Below are 11348 nucleotides of genomic sequence, written 5' to 3'. Positions count from 1 at the left end.
TTAAGGCTCCAAAATGATCTCCTTTGATTCCATGTCTCACATCTATGGCATGCTGATTCAAGAGGTGGGTTCCCATGGTCTTGAGCAGTTCCACCCCTGTGGCTTTGCAGGGTCCAGCCTCCCTCCTGGCTGCTTTCATGGGCTGGCATTGACTGTCTGCAGCTTTTCCAGGCACACAGTGCAAGCTGTCAGTGGATCTACCATTCTGGGGTCCGGAGGACAGTGGCCTTTTTCTCACAGCTCCACTAGGCAGTGCCCCAGTGGGTACTTTGTGTAGGGACTTCAACCCCACATTTACCTTCTGCATTGCCATAGCAGAGGTTCTCCATGAGGATCCCGCCCCTGCAGCAAATTTCTGCCTGGACATCCAGGCGTTTTCATACATCCTCTAAAATCTAGGCAGAGGTTCCCAAAGCTTAATTATTGACTTCTGTGCTCCAGCAGGCTCAACACCATGAAGATGCCAAGGCTTGGGGCTTGCACCCTCTGAATACACAGTCCAAGCTGTATCTTGGCCCCTTTTAGTCACAGTTGGAGTGGCTGGGATGCAGGACACTAAGTCCCTAGGCTGCACACAGCACAGGGACCCTGGGCCCAGCCCAGGAAATTATTTTTTCCCCCTAGGCCTCTGGGCCTGTGATGGCAGGGACTGCCTAGAAGGTCTCTGACATGCCCTGGAGACATTTTCCCCATTGTCTTGGAGATTAACATTTGGCTCCTCATTACTTATGCAGATTTCTGAAGCCAGCTTGAATTTCTCCTTAGAAAATGAGTTTTTCTTTTCTATCACATCATCAAGCTGCAAAATGTCCAAACTTTTAAGTTGTGTGTCCCTTTTAAAACTGAATGCTTTTAACAACACCAAAGTCACCTCTTGAATGCTTTGCTGCATAGAAACTTTTTCTGTCAGCTACCCTAAATTATCTCCCTCAAGTTCAAAGTTCCACAAATCTTTAGGGCAGGGCCAAAATGCCGCCAATCTCTTTGCTAAAACGTAGCAAGAGTCACCTTTATTCCAGTTCCCAACAAGTTCCTCATCTCCATCTGAGACCACCCCAGCCTGGATTTCATTGTCCATATCATTAGCATTTTGGTCAAAGCCATTTAACAAGTATCTAGGAAGTTCCAAACTTTCCCACATATTCCTGTCTTCTTCTGAGCCCTCCAAATTGTTCCAATCTCTGCCTGTTACCCAGTTCCAAAGTCGCTTCCACATTTCTGGGTATCTTTATAGCAGCATCCCACTCTACTGGTAACAAATTACTGTATTAGTCTGTTCTCATGCTGCTAATAAAGACACACCCAAGACTGGGTAATTTATAAAGGAAAAAGTTTTAATGGACTTCACAGTTCCACGTGGCTGGGGAGGCCTCTCAATCATGACAGAAGGAAAAGGAGAAGCAAAGCCATGTCTTACATGGCAGCAGGCAAGAGAGAATGAGGCCCAAGTGGAAGGGGAAGTCTCTTTTAAAACCATCAGACCTCATGAGACTTATTCACTACCATGAGAACTGTATGATTCAATTATCTCCCACTGGGTCCCTCCAATAATACATGGAAATTATAGGTGCTACAATTCAAGATGAGATTTGTGTGGGGGCACAGCCAAATCATATCAAGGCTATTATAATAATTTAGCCAACAGCTGGTGGACTAAGAAGGTAACAGTGGAGACAGTGAGAAGTAGTCAGAATCTGGATCAATCTTAAGGAAAATGTCCATGTGATTTCTAAGGTATTAGTTGTGAAATAAGAATGAAATAAATGAGCCAAAGCTTAAAGACTAGAAAGATGGAGCTCCCCAATAATTGAGATGGCAAAAACTGTGGGAGGAGTGGGGCTATGTGAGGCAAGGTAGATGAACAGGAGTTTCATTTTTCATGTGTTTACTTTGAGATGCCTATTATACATTCAAGTGGAGGTTTTGAGTAGGTATTGTACATGTGAATTTGGAGCTCTATGGAGAAGTCTGGGATAAAGATATAAATTTAGAAGTTGTCAACATTTCATTAACATATAAATGAAATTTAAAACTGTGATAGAGGATTAGATCAACAGGATTGAGAGAACAGAGATCAGAGATATGAGGACTGAGCTGTTGAGAAATATGGTATCCCTTCAGTATTGACAGGTAGGATAGATGAGAAGGAGCCAGCAAAGGAAATGAACACGGAGAAACCTACTATATAGAAATAAAACCAGGAGGGGGTGGTGGTATATAACCAAGGGAATATAGTGCACCAAGGAGAAAGGAGTGATCAATTGAGCAAATGTGGCTGAGGGCTGAGAATGAATCAATGGACTTTGCACTGTGGAAGTCATTGAGAATATTGACCACACTAACTTCAGTTTATGGTAGCAACAAAGTCTGATGAGTTGGTTTATAAGAGTATGAATTAGAAAACATGGAAATAGTAAATATGGGCAATTCTAGGACTAGAACTGAAGTAGTCACAGATATAGTAGTCCCAAGGTAGATGCAGAAGTTTCAGGAATTCAATTTACAGATAACGTTGTCAGGTAAAATTTCAAATAAACTCTTGTTAGTATAAATATGCTGAATATAATATTTGGGACATATTTACATTAGAAATTATTTTTATTTATATTAAATTCACATTTAACAAGGCATCCTGTGTTTTAACTGACAACTCCAGCTACAGACAAGTCCTAACAGGGCTGATGTGAAGTTAAAATTTCCAATACTTCCAAGTCTGCCCAGAAAATTCTGAAAATGCTCCCGGCTTCCTAGAAACTTCTGAAAATGTTATGCAGAGAACAAGATAACTAATGAAATAATGCAAAGGGCTGGAGCATGTGACTCTGAGGCACAGACAAAACTGATTAATAAATATTCTGTCTTCATCTGGGCCCCTTTGAATAAAAAGGTAAAGCAACTAACACAGCCCGAGGCTACTCTTTGGCAAGAAATTTAAATATACTCAGTCATTCAGGCTCAGACAACCTCCAGGAACCTACAAGTGGAAAGAAAAGGTGGTTTTTCCTATGCAAAGTCATTCACCAAAATGGAGAGTAGTGGGTTATACAGTTGGGTGGGAGAACATTTTCTTTCTATGATATATGACCAAACACAATTAAGGTTAATAAAGGAATAGGAGAACCAAGTGACTTATTTAAATATGACTTATTTATATAGTATGTATAATAACAGTCCATATAACAAAGTTACCTTGAACAGTTACCATGTGTCGGGCATTGTGCTAAGCTGAGAGGCACGCAACACCAAAAAGACAGGAATGTTTGATTTTATTTTAAAGATTGATAACATGCTGAATATACTTTATAACTAATATTGTTACATTTCAATATTGCTGAGAGTAAATTTTTACAGTTCTCATCACAAAAAAGGTAAAGTTCATGCCCTCAAAGCACCCTACAAAGTGGTAAGGCAGAAGACAATAGAATAATCGTAATAATTTCCACTATTTCTTTGTCCTCACCTCCTACCTTTCACCTCCTTCAGGACCCCAATACAGCCCACTGGGATGACCTGCTCCACTTCTGGATCTTTGTACTTGCTGTTTCCTTTGCCTATAACATTCATTCTTCAGATATCCAGATATCACTGTGGCTCACTGCCTCACCTACTTTAAGACTTTGTTCAAATATCACCTTATCAGAGAGGCTGTCTATGATCCTCTGATATAAAATAACATCTATCTCTTTCTGTCCCTGTACTCTGCTTTATTTTTCTCCACATGACTTCACTTTCTAAAATTCTATATATTTGCTGTTTAATTGGCTATTACCTGTCTCAGCCAACTAAAATGTCAACTGCATAAAGCAGATATTTGGTCTGTTTTATTATTGTATTACCTGCACAAACAGTAGTGCCTAGCTCAAAGTAGGGTCTCAAATATTTGTTGAATAAATAACACTGCTGTATTTTTCCAGGAACTGTGCTAGGCAATTTATATATGGTAGCTGATTTAATTGTATCCTCACTACAATCCTATAAAGTAGGCAGCATTCATCTCATTTTCTAGATAAGGAAACAAACCCAGAATTTAACTGAATATGGTAGACAGAATAATGCTACCTTCCCAAAGATATCCATCCGCATTTTAACCTCTGGTACCTGTGAATATGATATGTTAACGTCGCAAAGGGTTATTAAGGATTACGGAGTGAATTAAGGTTGCCAGTCCTGGATTAGCTAAATGGGCCTAATGTAATCACAAGCTAAATATTCATCAATGGATGAATGGATAAAAAAATGTGGTACATGTACACAATAGAATACTATTCAGCTTAACAAGGAAGGAAATCCTGTCTTTTGTGACAACATAGATGAACCTGGAGGACATAATGCTGAGTGAAATAAGCCAGGTACAGAAAGATAAATACTGCATAATCTCACTTACATGTGGAATCTAAAAAAGTCAAACAATGCAGAGAGTAGAATGGTCGTTATCATGGGTTTGGGGGAGTGGGGCAGGGAAGAAATGGCTAGAGTTAATCAGAGAGTACAAAGTTGGAGTTAGGAGGAATACATTCTGGTGCTCTATTGTACAGTATGGTGACTACAGTCACCAATACTGTACTGTGTACTTGAAAATTTCTAAAAGAGTGAGTTTTCAATGTTCTCACCACAAAAACATGATTAGCATGTGAGGCAATGATATATTAATTAGCTTGATTTATCATTCCACAATGTATGTATATAAACATCACATTGTACCCCACAAGTATATGCAATAATAATCAATTGTTTTAAAAAGTGGAAGAGGGAGGCAGAGAAAAAGATCAGAGTGATACAGTGTGAGAAAAGAAAGGAGACTCCAAGCCAAGAAAAATGGACAGTCTCTAAGAGCTGAAAAAGGAAAGGGAACATATACTCCCGCAGAGCATACAAAAAGAAATGCAGCCCTGCTGACACCTTGATTTTAGCCCAGCGAGACTCGTGTCAGACTTCTGACCTCCAGAACTGTAAGATTATAAATTAGTGTTATTGTTAAGTCAGTAAATTTGTAGCAATGTGTTACTGTAGCAGTAAAAAAAAAAAAAAAAAAAATACACTGAGTTATATAAGATCAGCCAGTTTGTGTTAGAGACATATTTTAAACACAGCTCTATCTGATTCTTATACATTCTGCACTGTCTGGGACAGACACAAAATGCTACGGGAGGTCACGGTAAAGAGAGATCACTTATAACTGGGAAATGAGAAAAGACTTCATGACAAAATTAGAATTTGAAGTGGGCCTTGAGGAATTTATACGGCTTCAAATAGCGAATGTATCAAAACAGCCTAATGTTGTCCTTCAATCAAAAAATGAATACAAAAACTGTGGTATATTCACACAACTGAATACTACTCAGAAATAAAATAATCAACTGCTGTATGTACAATAACAAAGATACATCTCAGGCATTTTACTGAAAGAAATCAAACAAAGAATAGTACACGCAATATGGTTACAATTTTACGAAGTATAAGAACAGGCAAAATCTTTATTGTTAGAAGCCCAAAAGTGGTTTCTGGGAGGGAGGAAAAACAAGTGGAAAAGGGTGCAAGTGAAATTCCTGCAGTGATAAAATGATCTTATTTTGTGTGGTGGTTATATGGGTGTAAATAATTTTTAAAATCTGTCAAACTGAACACTTAAAATGTTTTCATGTTACTCTGTTAATTATACCTCAAAAAATGTTGACTGTGGCCACAGAGGGTATCTGCCAAAGAGAAAGTATAAGCAAGTGTAGAGAAACAAGAGGCATGGGCCAAATGCAGAAAAAAAAACATAGTGCAGTTGGCTTAGAGAAGTCCTCAAGCCCAGCTACACATTAGAATCACCTGAAAAGTGTTTAAAACTACAGGTGCCAATCCCAACCCAGAGACTCCATTTTATTTGGTTTGTGGTGAACCCCAAATGTCAATATTTTATAAGATCCCAGTTGGCTCTTATATAAATGCAGGTTTGAAAACCAGGAGCTGAGAGTATAAACAATGTAAGAGACAAATTGTGAATGTCCTGGAACACATAAGGAGTTTCAGTTTGTTTAGATTGGAATGCAAATATATGAAAGGATTTTAAACAGGAGGGGTGAAATAATCAGAGATAAGCTTTAAGAATATTCTTCTCACGCCTGTGTCCCTGGGCAAGTGCACCTAGAGGTGGAGAGGCAAATTAGGAGACTGGCCCAAAGGAAATCAAAAGGAGGAAAGACTCTTTTGGATAAAGGGAAAGTTGAAGAGGAGAGGTTTGTTTAGTTTTGACTTGTTTGTGTTTGTGGTGTCTGTGGTATATGTAGGTAGAAATGTTTACTAGATAATGGAATACATGGAGCTGGAGCTCAAAAGGGAGGTCTTGGATAGAGACATACAGGTTATAATCACTTGGATCAGTGACATTAATTAATAACGGTGAAAGTGTAAGAAGAGAAAAGGACCAAAGACTAAGCCTTCAGGAATGCCCACATCAAAGATCTCAGTAGGTAGCATCAAATAAAAAGCAAATGCAGCAGTGAAATTGATAACTGGATAAGCCTTTGAATTCGAAATTAGTAAATCATTGACAAAGCTGCTTCATTAGAATGGGTAGAGTAGAATTAAGATTAGAAGAAGCTGAGCAATAAATGGACTACTAGGAAGTAGAACAAATATTAAACCAAAACCTCAGTTTCCTCATCTGTAAAATGGGACAAAAACACTCCACTCCACAGGAAGTGTTGGTGAGGCTGAAATGAAGCAATGTTTAAATCACTTAGCTCAGCATCAGGAGCTCTTATCAGAAATTATTGTTGTTATTGGCATTATTGTATAAGAAGATGGGCAGTAGCTTCAGGGACTAGTAATGCCATATCAGCATCTTGTTTTGCTTCATTTCATGTTGTTTTAGGATGAGCAATCATTGATTAGAACTATACATAAAGAAGAAGACACCAATACAGATGAAGAAATTGAACATTCCAGAGAGAGAGGAGCATGATCCTAAAGGAAGTAAGAGTGAATAAGGGTAAAGACAGAGGAACTAACTTTGGAAAGAAAGGGACTCATTTTTCTTTTGAGTTGGGTGGGAAAGAGGATATTTAAAGACCTAAAATAGTTGTTAATAGAGGAAATGTGAAGAAGCAATGGGAGCATGAAAGAGATGTACTGAAAAATTTTATATCAGATTGCCTCAATCTTTTGCCAAAAATAGAAGGTATGATCATCTAATATGAGTGAGGATAGTGGAGTTACAGTGGGTATTGTTTTCAATGGAAAAGCTTACAATAAATTCTGAGGATGCAATAAAATATTAGTTAAGAGACAACTGAGTGGTATTGAGGACCCAGCTGAGGGCAGTATAAATTGTCATTAAATCGTGATAGCATGATTTTTAAACAACCTTGGAATCCTAGAGTGAGAACAGAGTAAGATGATGTAAGTAAGATTGATGTAAGATGTAAGGTTATAGTAAGATTTGATGTAAGATGTAAGTAAGATGATGGCTACCTAGGTTTGGAGGTCAGCAAAGAAGTATGGGATAAACCCCAAAGGGTAAAAAGTAAATTATAGGGATTAGCAAAGCACTTTAAAATGGTTCCCTATGGAAAGAAGTAAATTAAGCCAATCAGGGTGAAGTAGTGGATAAATAGGGCAGATTAAAGGAATCATAAACCACAATGAAAACTAAAGAAATACACAAATTCAATTGATTCAGCAGGTGAGAAGAAATGAGTATTGGGAAAAGATCATTGTGATTCTGATTCCAGGGATCGCTATGAAATCTGAAATCTAAAAATGTTCTTACTCTATTTTACCTTATGAGAAAATGACTTTGGGTAATAATGAAAAGAATGTGGCTCCAGCCACATTGACTTTCTTTCAGGTCCTTAAATATGTGATGCTCCCTCTAACCACAGGACCTTTCCACATGCTATCTCCTCTGCCTCATTCAGTGCCACCCTCCCTCACCTAGTTAACTCACACTCATTCTCCAATTATTATTATTTTTTTGAGACAGGGTCTTACTCTGTTACCCCAGGCTAGAGAACAGTGACAAAATCACGGCTCACTGCGGCCTCGATTTCTTGGGCTTAAGCAATCCTCCCACCTCAACTTCCCATATAGTGGGACCACATGTGTGAGCCCCTATGCCTGGTAATTTTTTTTTATTTTTAGTAGAGACAGGGTCTCTCTACATTGTCAAGGCTGATCTCAAACTCCTGGGCTCAAGTGAGCCTTCTGCCTCAGCCTCACAGAATGCTGGGATTACAGGTGTGAGCCATATGCCTGTAAATTGGCTTAAGAATAATAATTCTTAAGATAAGGCACCTGACCTCATCTTTCATTTCTGAATTTAAGTGTGACTTTCCCCAACAAGCCTCCCATGACCTCTCAGACAAAGATATGTTTTCATGGTGCTATGTAGCTCTTGTCCCAGGACTTGTTACAGTTGCAATTCTAAATCCATTTCTCTGATTATTTCATTACTATCTCGCACAAAGTAAGACTTCAACAGACACTTAGTGAATTGATGTGGTATTTCAAAATATATGAGCTATAAGAAATCAATTTGCCTGAGGGTTTTTTAAGCAATAACTACAAAAGACTTTCTTATATAACGGAGAATTGTACTGGTCAAATTACCTCCCTAGTACTCCTTTTTGAGAAATTCTTCAGAGCTTATGATGCATATTTTTTAATTTATTTACTCTTTGAGGGTAAAATTCAGGTTTGGCAACATCAAATGTTATCATTTGTTGATTTTGCCTTACAGAAACCCAAAGTGTAGAAAGGTGGGTAAACAAACAAAATGGTCCGAAACTGAGCCATGATCTTAAAACAATGAGATACATTCTTAAGTGGTTTTTAATCTGCATCCAAAAACAACTACCATAGGGGTTATGCCCATAATTAAACCTTCCCATTAGCTGTTCCAGTTTCTGGTTCATTGTCCTTAAATAATCATATTTCTTTAATGTTACATCTAATATACTTATCTGTTTCCTTTGGAGCCTGGGAGCTAAATGAATGGTGAACATTAGCATGCATGGCAGTTCTCTATATTTTGTTGATGTGTTTGGAAAACTGTAGCAGCTCCTGTATTATTATTGCCACTATTATTATTCTTAAGCTCTGTATTTCCCAAGGTACTCTAGTCGAGGGATAATGACATATTACAATGGCAGTCACAAAGCATGGCTCTGCCTCTACCTACTCTGTAGAAATTCCAACCCCCTTCATACATCTTCCAAATAGCTCTGGGGGTCCACAGGGAGAATTTTCCATGTGTTCTTTAGCTATGCTGTGGCATTCACCATCCGCCTTTCCCCAACTCTCTTTCTACTCCTGTCTCTTTGACCAGGTATCCTACAAACACTAATGCCAGAAAGTCACAATCCCACCAAAGGGGCAATTGATGCTGATGCCTGCCAGAAGCACTGCTTCAAGTTCCAGTGTTTACCCATATTAGCATCAAGTCTGCCACTGTTCATTTCGGAGGGAGCTAATATCTGCAACAAGGGCACTGGCTTCGTCTGTTGCTACTGAAACCACTGGCACAGTCTACTGCCTCCTACTGTCTCTGCAGGAGTGGCTGGCACCACCACTGCTGATGTAAAGCATTCTCATCCACCTAAGAGATTGGAATGAAAGAGCCCTTTTGGTTTTTACTCAGTGTCATTACAGTGCCTCAGGCTAAGACTCAGGCAAGATTCCAGATGGGCTGGGACAGAGGACAACCTGAATTATAGCACATATTCTACGTTCAGAAAACCCTCTCCACTCTCACTATAGCCAATTGCTCTTTTAACCAAGCAAAAAAATAACATCGAAATGTTATTTGGGACATGTGGAAGGAGAAGGGAAGGAGTTTGATTATTTGTTTATAATTAACTACATAAACTTTTAACATAAAACTACAGTTTGAGATGAGGGTGTTAATATATACAGCTCACCTAAGCATTATTAGGTTCTGGGGCTAAGGATGTAATTGGTAGCTTATCTATAGCCGATGAAACTGAGGCAACAAAACAAATTAAAATACATTACATAAATCCACTAAAATTATCCTTTACTTATTCGAACTCAGCTTTTATCTATTTAATAATATTCATTGCAAAGGAATATAAGTAATTTACATGTAATTTGTTATATTGAATATCCCTTGTAATGATTGGGCTTACATAAAATCTACAGGTACTAATAGTAGTTAGTATTTATCTAACACATACTACTTGCCAAGCACTGTAATGTATTTGTGGATTATTTTATTTCATTCTCACAAATCTTCTAGATAGCTTCTATGATCAGCTCCATGTTACAGATGAGGAAACTAAGGCTTAGAAAAAATAAATGATCTTCACAGATACACAAAGCTGGTAAACAAAGAAGCCAGGAATGAAACTCAGTCAGTCCTTAGTGTCTATGCTTGTAATAACCTCGTCTTAAAATTACTGGACACTGCTGTGGCATGAGGTGAAGGAGCAGAAATGATGAGCTCATCCTAAGGAGCCGGCCTGGTTGATATCCAGACTTCCACTGGCCTACTATGGTAGATTATCTTGTTATAGATTTGTGTATGCACAGGGGACAACTAGAGGGCATCTGAAAATTGCCAAGACAACTAGAAGTCGAGGGACCAAAACCTCAGAAAATAGAGGCACAGAGAGGTACACTAACATGCTACAAGTGGCTTTTCCCTCTGGGACATTTGCCTCTTATAGGGTGAGAGACTGGCAAGCGAGGCAGAGCGCTCTGGATAGGAGGGAGAGAAGCAACAGAGTTTTTGGCAAACTCACAAGACTAGAAGAAAAATCAATGGAGTTTGTGCTCACTTCAGCAGCAGGTATACTGAAATTGGAACGATACAGAGAAGATTAGCATGTCCCCTGCGCAAGGATGACAAGCAAATTTGTGAGTGTTCCATATTTTTCAGTGAGATACCGTCTCACGCCAGTCAGAATGACGATTACTAAAAGTCAAGAAGCAACAAACGCTGGCAAGGCTTTGGAGAAATAGGAACTTTTTTTTTTTTTTTTTTTTTTTTTTTTTGAGACAGAGTCTTGTTCTGTCCTCCAGGCTGCAGTGCAGTGGCGCGATCTCGGCTCACTGCAAGCTCCGCCTCCTGAGTTCACGCCATTCTCCTGCCTCAGCCTCCCGAGTAGCTGGGACTACAGGCGCCTGCCAACACGCCCAGCTAATTTTTTGTATTTTTAGTAGAGACGGGGTTTCACCGTGTTAGCCAGGATGGTCTTGACCTCCTGACCTCGTGATCCGCCTGCCTCGGCCTCCCCAAGTGCTGGGATTACAGGCTTGAGCCACCGCACCTGGCCAGAAATCAGAACATTTTTACACTGTTGGTGGGGATGTAAACTAGTTCAACCATTGTGAAAGACAGT

The 11348-nt window shown here is 39.1% G+C and overlaps 1 non-coding gene across 1 annotated transcript; it reads left to right on the top strand.

The window, feature by feature from the left end:
• The first annotated feature begins 10776 nt into the window (after positions 1-10776).
• On the top strand, positions 10777-10882 carry LOC116812295 (U6 spliceosomal RNA). The gene has a single exon (XR_004370608.1). It is a non-coding gene; the product is annotated as a U6 spliceosomal RNA (small nuclear RNA).
• The last annotated feature ends 466 nt before the right edge of the window (positions 10883-11348 follow it).

The sequence above is a fragment of the Hylobates moloch genome, unplaced genomic scaffold (genome assembly GCF_009828535.3).
Source record: "Hylobates moloch isolate HMO894 unplaced genomic scaffold, HMol_V3 SCAFFOLD_7, whole genome shotgun sequence".
NCBI classification, from domain to species: domain Eukaryota; kingdom Metazoa; phylum Chordata; class Mammalia; order Primates; family Hylobatidae; genus Hylobates; species Hylobates moloch.
Note: the sequence above shows the minus strand (reverse complement) of the source record. Positions and strands in the feature narration are given on the sequence as shown.